This window comes from Sinocyclocheilus rhinocerous, unplaced genomic scaffold (assembly GCF_001515625.1).
Source record: "Sinocyclocheilus rhinocerous isolate Xijiao unplaced genomic scaffold, SAMN03320098_v1.1 scaffold46, whole genome shotgun sequence".
NCBI classification, from domain to species: Eukaryota; Metazoa; Chordata; class Actinopteri; order Cypriniformes; family Cyprinidae; genus Sinocyclocheilus; species Sinocyclocheilus rhinocerous.
In genome coordinates this window covers 110416-123996 of record NW_015633191.1, presented here as the reverse complement: position 1 = coordinate 123996, position 13581 = coordinate 110416, and the positions used below count along the sequence as shown (strand labels likewise).

Here is a 13581-nt window from a genome sequence, read left to right as displayed (position 1 = left end):
AGAAAGGAAAAATTGAAATCGCATCATATGATCCCTTTAATATTCTTTCCTGCGTTTTTGAACAGTCAGCAAAATTAAGCGCTGCTGACTAAGACAAGGAAATATGATGGTTTATATGCGAGTATATTTGTCTTATCTATATATATATATATATATATATATACAGTATATATATATATATATATAGCTGTTGGTATGCATGTGTGTATGTCTGATTCATAACATTTGCATAAATATTTAGCCCTTCTTCAGTGTTGTAGAAGTAAAACTGTTGCTTTCAGTGGACTCAAGGCTCCAGTACAGATCATGTAAATCTCATTCATTTTCTCCATAGGAATTTCAAATCATTCTGTAATAAAGACTTCTAAACATGAACTACACCAGTGAGGGAATTAACTACTAATTATGCCATTTATACAACAATATAATTGGAGCATATTGCAAATTATTGAAATATGTAAGCTGTTTGAGCTTATACAGTGAGTATTATGTAAGTTGTGATGCTTTTATTGGAGTGGGAAGTCGCTCCGAGTCTTGAATGGTTTATACATTATGGTTAAAATCAGTTTCTCTTGCCATGGGTGATGGCATCTAAACAATATTAACTTATGGTTTACTCAGAATAGATTTGACACAGCAGTATTTAAGAGCACAAGTAGCTCGTACAGAAATGCACAAAAGCACTCGTATCGTCCTGCCAGAGCATTACCTCCACCCTGCCCTTGTTTTGAAGGTACCAGAGCAAATGGAGACAAGAGTGTCTCAAGTCCCAGTGCCTGCTTTGAAGCAAGAAGCGAAACATTTGAGGGGGAAAAAAGGAGAAATAGTTTCTGATTCAAACAAACAAAGAGTGGTTGCCATGTCGACAGGCATCTATAAATAGTGTCCAATGTTTGTTTTGTGAATGCGGTCTCCCCCAGGAGCTTCAGAGACCAGGAGAGTGATTCTGATTAAACAGCCTTTCCTCATAGCACTCAGCCCTGGAACGAACCATTAAACTGGACAAGAGGTCGGACAATTTAAGGGGGAAAAAAAGCTTTTGTATAGAGGAATGTAAACTAAAAGACTATTATTGGCTTGAAATCAGAGAAATGTTAATTTAATAAAGATTATATACATATAGAATTTTGGGGTTAGTAGGATTTTGTTCACCAAGATTGTCTTTATTTGATCAAAAATACAGTAAAAACAGTAATAATGTCACATATATTATTGCAATTTAAAATAACTTTCTATTTGATTATATTTAAAAATGTAACTTATTTCTGTGATGTCAAAGCTGAATTTTCAGCATCATTACTCCAGTCTTCAGTATCACAAGATCCTTTAGAAATAATTGTAATATGCTGATTTGCTGCTCCAGAATAATTTATTATTTTCAGTGTTGAAAACAGAATATTTCAGGATTCTTCTGTGAATAGAATTTTTTTTTTGAAAAAGAAATCTTTTGTTACATTATAAATTTATTTACTGTCACATTAGATATGAGAATATTAGATATAAGTGAACCCTATGGTTGTGTACGTAGTATATGTCACACACGTGTTTAAAATAAAACATTTTATGAAAATAGGTTTAAGGGTAACATTAGCAATTTATTGATTGATTTATTGACTAATTAACTGAATGATCAATTATTGATCTTTTTTATTTTTTTTCGATGGATGATAATAGATTGGTAGTAAAGGAAATCCCTAGCCTAAGGCATCTCGCTGGTTCATACGGCTGAAACTATTTAAAATACATTCTCAACTAGTCTCCTGTTACCTTGGTTACATATTCAAGAGGAGTAATGGTGGGATTATAAGAGGATTTCAGAACACATTTATTTTATTATACGGTAAATCTAACTAATTCATATATTTCTCAAATTGATACTGTAGATAGTCAGTTAACACTAATTTCTGTTTAAAAAATGCAGTTTTAGTTCTGGTTTAGCAGTGCAATATAGGGTAATATAATTTAGCACAGCCACTCGGACCTCATTGCCTAAGTGTAAACCTCTTTTGTTTTTGTATGTGGCAGGGAATGGTGAGGGTTGTTGGAGCCAGGCAGACGCAGACGTGGACAGACAGAGTGGGAATCACGAGCTGTCCCCTCAGACAGCAGGAGGAGAGATATATCCATCACCGTCCCAGTGGTTTCATCTGGACTCTTCTCTCCGATTGAACATTGGAACCTTCTACCTGGTCAAGATCCGCCTGTATCATCCTATTGGGTAAGACAGCGGTTTACTTTCACTTGAACATTTCTGGATTGGCTTGTGCACAAGAATCATTCTTTATTGGGTCAAGCTTTTTTACCCTCAACTTCAAAACAGATCTCGTAATAGACCTCTTATGAAAGAGAGACTTGTGTGTCGTCTTCTGCCTGTAGGGTTTTCTGACAGATGTGACAACTGGAAAAAAACGTGGAATGTTTTCTGTCCCTTTCTCAGTAGCGGTTGTGTGTAAAGACGGGTGGCGTGAGGTCAGCCTCATTACACATCTGCGTGAAAATGCATTAAGTTTCTATGTTTCTCTTCTTCTTTCTTACTATACTTCGATCACTTGTTATCTCTCTTTCACTTGCTGACTCAACACTGTACTTCCTCTTTTTCTACTCACTGTTTTGGTATTTGTTCCTACCTCCAGTTGTCTTTGTCGTCATCACATAGTTGTCTGGAATCCTCTCTGTTTTATTGTCTTTTTGTCTGTGCCTCCATGTTTGTTTCCATCTTAAAGGAATATTTAACCCAAAAATTGAAAAAAAATTATTCACCCTCTTGTTTTCCAAACCCTTAAGACTTTTTTCTGTTAAACACAAAATAAGATATTTCTCACTAGACCCCATTGACATGACAAAAATGACAATGAGACATTCTTGAAAATGTCTTCTTTTGTGTTCTATTTAATAAAGTCATACAACTTTAGAACGACAATTTTCATTTTTGGGTGAACAATCCCTTTAATTTGATCATACTTTCAGCTGTGATTAATTAGGGATGAGCAGGATGGTCAACAAGTTTTCTGGCAAGCTGTGATGGTTTAGAGCAATTACAGGTAGATAATTAGTCTGTTTATTTGTTAAATGTCGATCAGAAGGCTCCATGTTCTTGGTTTCAGCTCATTTTTTGGGGGGGTCTTTGTGATGGTGTTTGTATATGTATGCAGTAGGACGGTCTTTTCACTGTTTTTCAGCATTTTGTTGTATAAGTACCCTATTTTTAAGTTGGCATAGAAAAAGATAAAACATTTTAACATTTCAAAATGTGTCAATATTAGTATTGTGCTAGCTATTTTTTTAACGGAAGGCAATGTCTTATATGAGTGACCTATAAGAAATGCATGTGATCAGGACTAGTGACCCCTAACGATAAAGGACAAGTCATTCAGACAGTCAATGACTAATCAATTTGTGAAATATATATTTGTGCATTTCTCTACTGATAATAGTGTAGTACTTTCAGCTCTAACACATTTCACCATATTTTACCAACCAAGGCTGCTCTTATTTGATAAAAAACATCATAAAAACAGTAATATTGTGAAATATTTTTTACAGTTTAAAATAACTGTTTTCTATTTTAATTGTATTTAAAATGTAATTTATTTCTTTGATGGCAAAGCTGAATTTTCAGCATCATTACTCCAGTCTTCAGTGTCACATCATCCTTCAGAAATCATTCTAATATACTGATTTGCTGCTCAAGAAATTTATTATTATTATCAGTGCTGAAAACAGTTGTGCTGCTTCATATTTTTGTGGAAACTATACATTTTTCTGGATAAATTGATGAATAGAAAATTCAAAATAACAGCATTTATTTAATATAAAAATATTTTTATTTAATATAACTTTTTTTTTTTACATTATAAATGTTTTATTGTTACTTTTGGTCAATTTAATGCATCCTAAAAGCATCCTAAAAAAACTCTTGATGGCCCCAAACTATTGAAATGTATGTATGTTGTCATTCCACAAACTTGTGTTAGGATCACATTAGTCGCATTCGTTATGAGTGCTTCACCTTTTCCTCATCGAAAGTTTGATCTTCATCCTTCACAAGTTGTCTTTCCTCTCAGCGCCAGGGCAGTAGAAATAGTTTAGATTCTGTTGTGAAACTCGTTTTGCTTCCCATCCTGACTACCAGCTCGAGTTTGGAAAGGAAGAAGCTTCCAGGCTGTCAGAGCATGTTAGTGCACATATAGGCTGAATGTGGATGTGATATGTGGTGTGAGAGATGATGTTTCAGTGGGATTGGCTGTGTGTATCCATGTAGTGTGTCTGTGGGGACAGGAACTGATGCTGGTGGAGCTGTAGTCGGGCCCAGCGGTGCGTGGATAAACCCGTCAGGAGTGTCTGTTCAGCTTTGAGTTCTGACAGGGATCTCTCTCTGCCTCTGGTGTCATTTTTCACACTCCCCCATTTTCTCCTCTAGTCCCCCCCTCGTCGGTCTAAATGGAAATCCACTCAGTCTCTATTTTTCCCCTTCATTCGGTGTCGTTCTACAGCATCATTTTCCTTTACATCTCTCAACCTTTTTTTATTAGTCTCCAATAGGGATGTCAAAAGTACTGGTACTACTAGTCCAAGTCCAAATATTGAACATGTAGCTATCAGTACCACCGAGTATGTGAGCGGAGTGGGGTATAGAGATATTTTTCCTTGGCTGTGTAAAATTTAACTTTTGTAGTCAAATTTTCTTGATTAATGACCGCCAAACCAATTTTCTACATAACTGTATACATTTTATGTCTCTTGTATCACTCCACAGTCTCTTTTTTCTCACATACTAATACATTTCTTACTCAAATCAATATTTCATCCCCATTTATTTGGTTTGTGCCAGTGTTTAAAACGGGATAATGTACTGTCAGAATGCTGGACACACGGTTGGGTAATTTAGCGATAATAGCTTAGTAACTGTATTATAAATTAAATATTAATACTAATATTAACAAATAAAATTAAAGCAAGTGCTTCTCAATTATCTCTCTACATTATCCCGTTTTAAACACTGGAACAAACCAAATAAATGGGGATGAATATTGATTTGAGCTGGATTTATTTTAGTGATGTCAAAGCTAAATTTTTTGGCAGGCATTGCTTCAATCTTCAGTGTCATGTGATCCTTTAGAAATTATTATAATATTCATCTAGTATGCTGATTTGTTGCTCAAGAAACATTTCTTATTATCAATGTTGAAAACAGATGTGAGACTTAATCATTTTGTGGAAAGTAAAACCATAATGCATTTTTTCTTCCAAGAGTCTGTAATGAATAGAAAGTTTCAAAGAACATTACAAATGTCTTTACTGTCACATTTGATCAATTTAATGCATCCTTGCTGAATAAAAGTATTAATTTCTTTTTTAAAAATCACTGATCCCAAACGGTAGTGCATATTACGTTAACTGCAAGTTTGGCTGACAAGCAGGCCTGCAATTAAAATGAGTAGTTTTCTTTTTTATGTTTTTTTTTATATATTCACAAGTTTTTCTAGATTTCACTTCTATATTTATTTATTTTATATTTTTAACATTTTTTATGTTAATATTGACTTTGGCACTTTTGACATCCCTAATTCCTTTCTCGTCCTCTCACCCTTCCTGATTTGTTTTTCATCTCCTACAAATGTTCTCCTCATTTTCTCTTTTTCATTCTCTTTCTCTTTTTCCTGATCTCTAATTACTAAACAATGAGTTAATTACCTGAGTCAGAGCTCATGAATTTATTCATATGCTCTCTGGCACTCTGGTAATTACCAAAAGCTTGTAGCGTACCAAGCAGAAAGGTTCTTCCCCCTCACAGGGGCTGTTCACATCTTTATTACAGCACCCCATATCCATTCACTGCCTCTTTAAAGGGAGACCCTGCCGCTATTACCAGGAGATGACTTATCATGCAACTCTTATTATGAAAGTCATGCCTCTGTTCTCATAGACGAATGTTTATCATTTCCACTTGGAATGAGTGTGACAAAATAAATCATTAAATCACCATTGTTTACAGCAGCGATATTTTTGAAAAGGGAGGGCTGGAGGTATTCGTGTGATTATCCGCAAGCTCAAGGCACAACTGCATCGATTGGCCCATTTCCAGTTAGTCCGTCCTCAAGTGAGTCTTTGCCCTGAAACGACAAGCGTCTGTACTCTCCACAGCTCTCGGCACAAGCTGCACAACAATGCAGCCAGTCTAGTATCTATAGAGAGACAGTGTACAGAAAGCATTGCTTAATGATCTTTAATATCTGCAGCTTATTAGGAGCTAATTCCTCCTCTGTGGCTCAAGTGTATCGATTGAAGGGCGACTGGGGAAGAATAGCTTCATAATGGCCTAAGAGTTGAGATTCAAGAGTGTTTTTGATCTGACAAATGAATGCTAACAATATGTTTACAATTGTAAAATGATCCTCGTAGGCATTATATGAAATTATATTGTGAATGAACGGGATTGAGGGTCGTAGGAGGTCAGTGTCACATGAAAAATATATTAAAAAAATATACATTTAACTCTTCTTGTAGATATTTCTAGTATTTTTGGCATGTGCTGCATAGAATCACTGCTGTGCAGAAACGCACTGGACATACTGAAGCGCTGTCATTTCCCTTGTGGCCTCCCTGATAAAGACTAAAAGGAAAGGTCAGTCGCAGGCCGGATGTCTCACAGTCAATGTGAATTGTGTTCAAAGGAGCTGCTGTTTTTCATGGAAGTTATTATCGAACGGGTGCTTCTTTCTCTCTCTTTGTCCGGCCAGATAATGAAACAAAACAATTGAAACAACCTTATCTGCCGTGCCTTGCAAATCCACATATTAGCGTTATTATTTTACACCGTTACATTATGATATCAGTGATGGCAATCTCTCAACTATAATTAGCTTTATGGTAAGGTTATGATGTGTCTCTGTCCACATTTTCCTTACTAGTTTTTTTTTTTTTTTACTATTTAACCAACTACAACCAAATGTTTTTGTGGCTATTTCAGTTTGGATACATTCTTTCCTTTAACAGTGTCACACATCATGACACCATGTTTTGATCTGCTCTTGGTGTCTATTTTAGTCGCTGGGTAGCTCCACCCACACTGAAATCTCATTGGTCTAAAGTCTTGCTCAACATTTTTGTATTTTAAACATCAGATATGTTCACATTGGCTCTGTTTTTGCTCATATGACTTTTTTTCAAATGTGGAACAAAAAAGAAGAACTTTTGAAGAGCATTCTGGTCGCTCATTTCCATGTAATCACAAAGAATGAGGACTGGAGCTTTCAAGCTTCAAAATGTACACAGAAGCACCTCATGATTAGGCTGAAATTTAAGTCAGTTGATGAGAGTTCATTAGATAAATATCTAATCAGTCAGATCTTTTGATTGATCCAGGTCCAAAACTAACCTACTCAATCAAATAAAGGCTCACTGGAGATGAAGATGGTCCGTGAGAACTTAAATTTCCATCTGTTCTAACATATTTATGATACTATCTGGTGCTTTTGCATCTGTATTGCTCCATTCTCAATTATGTGTAATTGCAATGGAGAAAAACAACCCATGCATTCTGAAAAATGTTGCTTTTGTTTGAGAGATTGTGTACTTTTGGGTTTCTAGCACTAGCCAAGCGGCCGAATGAAAATACTAGCGGATAATAAGATGTTCATATACATATACTGTAGTTATTCTTATACTGTACATTCCTGCAGGCTGTTTTGTCTGGGTTAGGGACACTGGCCACTAAGAAGCCAGAAAGACGAGAACAGAGCAAGTCTTTCACCGAGACAGGGAGAGATGAGTCATTCCTCATGTGAGATTTTGAGGAAGAATTAAAGGGAAGCCTTCGGCGGGGACGCGCCAGGTCCTTCTGCGCTCTGAAGCTGCGAGAGAAAGACATGTGGCAGATAAGGTGCAAGGCGGGGGAGGTGATGTGTTTATCGTAGGCAGGGTGTGTGAGTGTGCGCGTGAATGTTTTTCACAGGCCAGACAGCTTCCATAATGTGCGGCAAGATGCTTGAGGTCTCTGTGATTGACGGGTCCTGCCGGGTCTGATGGATCCTCGGAGGGAGAGGACAGATTAATGTCGCTATTTTTCTGTTGCTTGCTACTTTATTTAGCTTTCGCCCTTCCGCTCTCACTCACGTGCTCCTCACTTTTCTTTCCTGTGCCTTGGTCTCCCTTCATTGTTATTCAGAGTGAAACTTGATTCATTTGACTGACAGGAATTGCAGTTCTTGGAGTACAAACCTGAGCATGCATGTATCTGTCACACCCTTGTGAAAATGCAAACACTGCACAGCAGTCTTTAATCAACACCTACATACATAACATGCAGCAACACTCAGAAACGTTCATTTGCATGCAGCGATCCGTGGCGTGTGGTGGACTTCTGAAATGAAGAGCCAAATTCCCCTCTGGGCTTTTTCGTCCAATTCATGTAACTAAACGATGTTTATATTTCCATTTGATGGAGACATCATTTCCATTTGATGTTTACAAGGTTTATACTGTAGATGGCAGGGATTTTCAAAATGGGGTCCAGGGGCCTGCTAGTGTGCTCATGGGAGAAAAAAAAATAACAGTACCGTTTCATTCTGCTTTTAAAAGACTGTGTTGATCTTTTCTCCCTATTTTGTTCCCTTTCAACATACATACTTTTAAGAATAGTTGGTATTTGTCTGCTGGGGTTTGTTGGATACTATTCTCTATTAAAATTTATACAATAGCCTACTATATTATTATATGTAGTAAATTATTATTATATACTTTTACTGCTTTAAAACAATGTTTGTGCTATAAAATAATTCTAACTTACATACTGGGTAAAAGTAAAAGATAAACGGTTAACTTAATACAAAGTAAATATGTTCCATAGATATTAATCTATTCTTTTGCATTAAACAAAGACAATTATATGGTTTAGCACACAGTTGTCTTAATAATAAAATACTTACTATTTTTCTCATTCAGTTTGAAAAAGGTCTTTATGAATTATAGAATTGAGTAAATATTTTAGCATGTTTCATCATATTTAACGGTCCTTTGTATCAAAAATGTTGAACCCCCCTGCAATATATGAAACACAATTTACCTTATTCTATCAACAAACAACCAATAATTAGTATTTTGTATGTTTACATTGTCATTCTAAACCAAGTTGTATGAAAAAATGAAAATAATACAATAAAAGCATATTATTATAACAATCATTAGGCTATTACTAATATCCTAACATTTATTATTTTAACATTTGTTTTAGTTGTTTTCTTATCCAAATTTTTGAGCAGTTGCTGCCTAGTTGGATGTATGCTTGTATTTAGTAGTCCATTCTTGGAAAATCATGCCCTCTTTTACTTTTTCTCTCTGTTCCCTTGTTTCTCTCTCTTTCTTTCACATTCACAGAGACAGAGAGCGAGGGATCAGTTGAGTAGCTCTCTCTGGTTGAATGATTCATCCCAGCACACACACAGCTAGGAGAGCTTCTGATGCAGATATTTTTAGAGCGCGTTGGCAGTGGGATCCAGGGAGATATGTGTGTGTGCGTGTGTGTGTGTGTGCGCGTGCATGTGTGTGTGCGTGAGTGAGTACTACAGACAAAACCAGAACGTGATCAGAGAAGTAATGTCACATCAGAGCACAAAGACAGTGACTCAGTCTACAGTTCTCCTTCCAGTAAAAACACACAGCGCTTACAATCAACAGACTCTACTGTCCAAATGATCAAGTCAGACATTACTGAACGCAAACACAACACAAATCACCACACTTTGACCAAATCACTGAGAAATCAACACATTACAAACTATACTGACCAATCGGCGACCAGAGCACAGACAGTACTGAAACAAATAATGTTATGTGTTCTGTAACCATGGCTGGATTCACAAAAATCTCCTTAAGGAATAAAATAAGAAAGTTCTTAGAATAAATTATAAGAAGAATGTTAAGTACTATGCTTGGAAAAATTCTTAAGAAGTTCTCATATATTTTTATTCGCTGTTGATAACCCACAATATTTCCAGCTGGAACACAAGTATCTGATAAACCTACAATTATTCTAGATTATACAAGTAAAATATTATAACAGTAATATGCATTTTATGAAGCTAGTATTAAAATGTTTAATATCCGAAAGAACCTAATAAATGCATTAAACATTTTCTCTTTTGGTTTTACTTTATTTTTATTTTATGAATTCTTATTATGTTATGTTTTTTCATTCTTTTTAAAAGTTTCAGAAGTTTTTTTTAGAATACAAAATATTCTTCGCTTAAGAAAAATTAAGAATTTTATTCTTTAGATTGTTTTTGAGTCCTCAGATACTGTACATTTATTCTGAAGTCTAGTTAATCTGGGTAATGCTTTTTTATCTTCATCAAGAATTTAATTTATTTTATTTTATTTTATTTTGAAACTATCAGACAAGCCAGCTTGTGGGCTGTTTGGAATAATGTACTAGCATACTACTCTTACTAATTCTGCAACATACAGTATGTAGACTATAAAGTGCACTTGCCCTTCCATATGCAGAGTGATGAATGAACCAGAAGAAATATTCACTTTGATTTCAGTATAATTATTTGATCAGACTACCAAAATACTGTGTGTAAAGAATATTTACACAAGGTATACAGTGAATACAGTGATAGTGCATACCACCCTGTGTGTATACAGCACAGTATGTATAAAGCAGTATGCTAGTATTCCTTTAAACATAGCCATAGACTCTATACTAACAGCACAACAACAGTGAGCTCATAGCTCTGTAAAAGGGTTTTTTGTGATCTGCACATTAGGCATGTTCACCATGCTATTGTTATGCAAGCGCTCACTGTTCAACTATGTAATGTAAACACCGCCCTGCCCTAAATGGATATCACAGAGACTATATCAGCCTGCTAATAGAAATAAATTTCAATTAGCATGGATGTACTTCCAGTTGAACTTAGCTAAATCCTTTATGTGAGTCATATGTCAGACTCTCTGAGCTTTGTCGAGGCAGCCATTCTGGTGTAAATGAGCGCTGACTCTGAATTATTAAAATGCCTTGTCCTTGCCTGGTCCCTCTCTCATAAGTCACCCACATATCGAGTCCCGGGCTGGAATGGTTTTGTAAAGCTAATACGGGCTGTGGAAACGCCTCATCTAGTCGTTCCAAGGGACAACCTGTTCTCATTGTTTAGATAAATATGATGACTGAGGTGTGGTTGTCATTCTCTCTCTTTCTCTTACTCTCACACTCTCTCAGGTGTTTCTCTTCACTCACAACTCTGAGCGAGTGAAAACTTGTGTAGTGAGTGAGAGTGTGGGGTTTGTAGGTGTGAATGGTGCATCTCTGTGTGTGCGTTTGTACCTTTATAAAACGGTGCCAACAGCAATATGAAAAATGACAATGTTCAATAAACTGTTTTTATTTATTTTTTATAAGTATAATTTTAAGATTGAACAAATATGAATGATTATATATAAATAGATATAAAATTAGATATAAGATTAAAATACAATTGGATTTAAAACGACAGATATAAAAAATTATGTTATAAAACATTTCTATTTCAAACAAATGCTGTTATCTTTAAATTTTCTGAAGAATCCTGAAAATTAATTTTTTTTTAAAGAATCCTAAAAAAAAAAAAATCCACAAAAATATTAAGCAGCACAATTGTTTTCAACATTGATAATATGAAGAAATATTTCTTGAGCAGCAAATCAGCATATATCATGTGACACTGAAGACTAATGACTTCAGAAGTAATGACTTCTGAAAATCCAGCTGGAATAAATTACATTTGAAAATATTACAATAGTAAACAGTTTGTTTGAATTGTAATAATATTTCACATTTTATTATTATTATTATTATTATTATTATTATTATTATTATTATTTAAATCTTTAATTTTTTTTTAATCCAATAAATGCAGCCTTGGTTTGCGTAAGAGACTTAAAAAAAACAAAAAAAAAAAACATTTAAAAAGTCTTACTGAGCCCAAACGTTTGATTAGTAATGTGTGTTAAAGAAGTATGAAAATAAAATATTAAATTAATTTTCTTATTGATATTTATTGAACTTCTTCCATCAAGTTGTGTAGTTTATTATCCTAATTATAGTTTGTTTACAGTAGCAAATGTATGGTTAAGACAAGTTTTAATAAATCTTTTTTTTTTTCACTACTGTCATATAAAATGGATGCCCACCAACTCAGCTACTGTATCCATCCTTACGTTCACCCATGCCTCTTGCATTTCTCCCTGTCTTATTGTTACACCTGTTTGGAGGTTTCCCGGCCCCTTAAGACACACATTTCATCACCTGACTGACAGTGACAGGCACTGATTGGAGCCTCGGACCAATACGAGGGTGTGAAGAGGGGGCGAAGTCAGTATTCATCCTGTATTCTCCAGTTGCTTTGGGTGGCTTTTCCTCAGGTTTCTCTCCTGACAGCCTTGGCTAGCACACAGGGCAGGCTGCTGTCACTGATAAGGCAAGTGACAAATGAGCTAGCCGCTGCCTACATCGGTTTTACATTTAAAAATGGCCTAGGCCATCTTTCGGGATGCCAGCATGAAAGATTCCCACCCCACACCATCGGAATCAAAGCTTTCTGATGTAACCCCCAGTTCAAGTCCATTTTAACCCCTTGAGGTTTGCTGGACCTGAATGGATGAGAAATGGAGCTTTTATTTAAGAACGGAGTTGAGTGTCAGTGGCACTGCGGCTCGTACAGCGGGACTTATGAGAGCAGTGTTGTTATTTTACGCTCTTCTCGTCTCCATGGTCACAGGGCAGGTTGGAGTGCCAGCGCTGTGTGTTGTGATTGCAATGATGCCCTGGTAGCGGCACGACAGATGCGAGAGAGAGAGACACTTGCAGGAACCTCTAGTGTACACTAAGAGAGGGTGCAAGATGGATTGCGTAGGATAGCAACTGAACACTTGACGACCAATCCATCAAACATCTCTCACATCCACATCACTTTTCTATTGTTTTTTTTTTTAAACTATCAATGTGCTTATTTGTTAGTTTCTTCACATAATATATATTTTTTTAGCATTGTCCACCTGCATTTTGCAGGTTAGCATTGTGACATCCTTTAATTAGTGTTGTGGTCAAATGACATGTTGCTGTAAGCCCAGTGAGGTTATGATGTCATAAAGGCCATTTATAGTAATGGTCAGCTTTGAGATATTATATGATGTGCAGAGTTAGACATCTGCATGAGAAAACATTGCTGTATTTTTAATAGCTGTCCATTTCAAGCCATGCTGTTGCTATTTTTGAACTCAACATGAAATCAAAATCTCAAACCCTTTAGAACACGTTTCTGGTCATCTGGTCTTTTTGTTCATGATTCATTTGTGCCCATTAGTTCAGATGTTTAAAATGAAACATGTTGGATGACCATTCAACTCCTTTAACACAAACTACAGTATACTGACCAATCAGAAAAAAAAATCCTTTTCAGCTGATCTCATCTAGACCAGTGGTTCTCAATTAACAGGCCTCAGATAGCATCCTATATTATTATATTATATTATATTATATTATATTATATTATATTATATTATATTATATTAAATTATATTATATTATATTATATTATATTA

The 13581-nt window shown here is 35.5% G+C and overlaps 1 protein-coding gene across 5 annotated transcripts in view; it reads left to right on the top strand.

The window, feature by feature from the left end:
• The window catches only part of LOC107743820 (ataxin-1-like), a 106650-nt gene that overhangs the window by 30704 nt on the left and 62365 nt on the right, over nucleotides 1-13581 (top strand). For all 5 annotated transcript variants that reach the window (XM_016557234.1, XM_016557235.1, XM_016557238.1 and 2 more), the window contains one exon: nucleotides 2026-2218. The gene's annotated coding sequence lies outside the window, so the exon portion shown is untranslated. The remainder of the gene's footprint in view (nucleotides 1-2025; nucleotides 2219-13581) is intronic.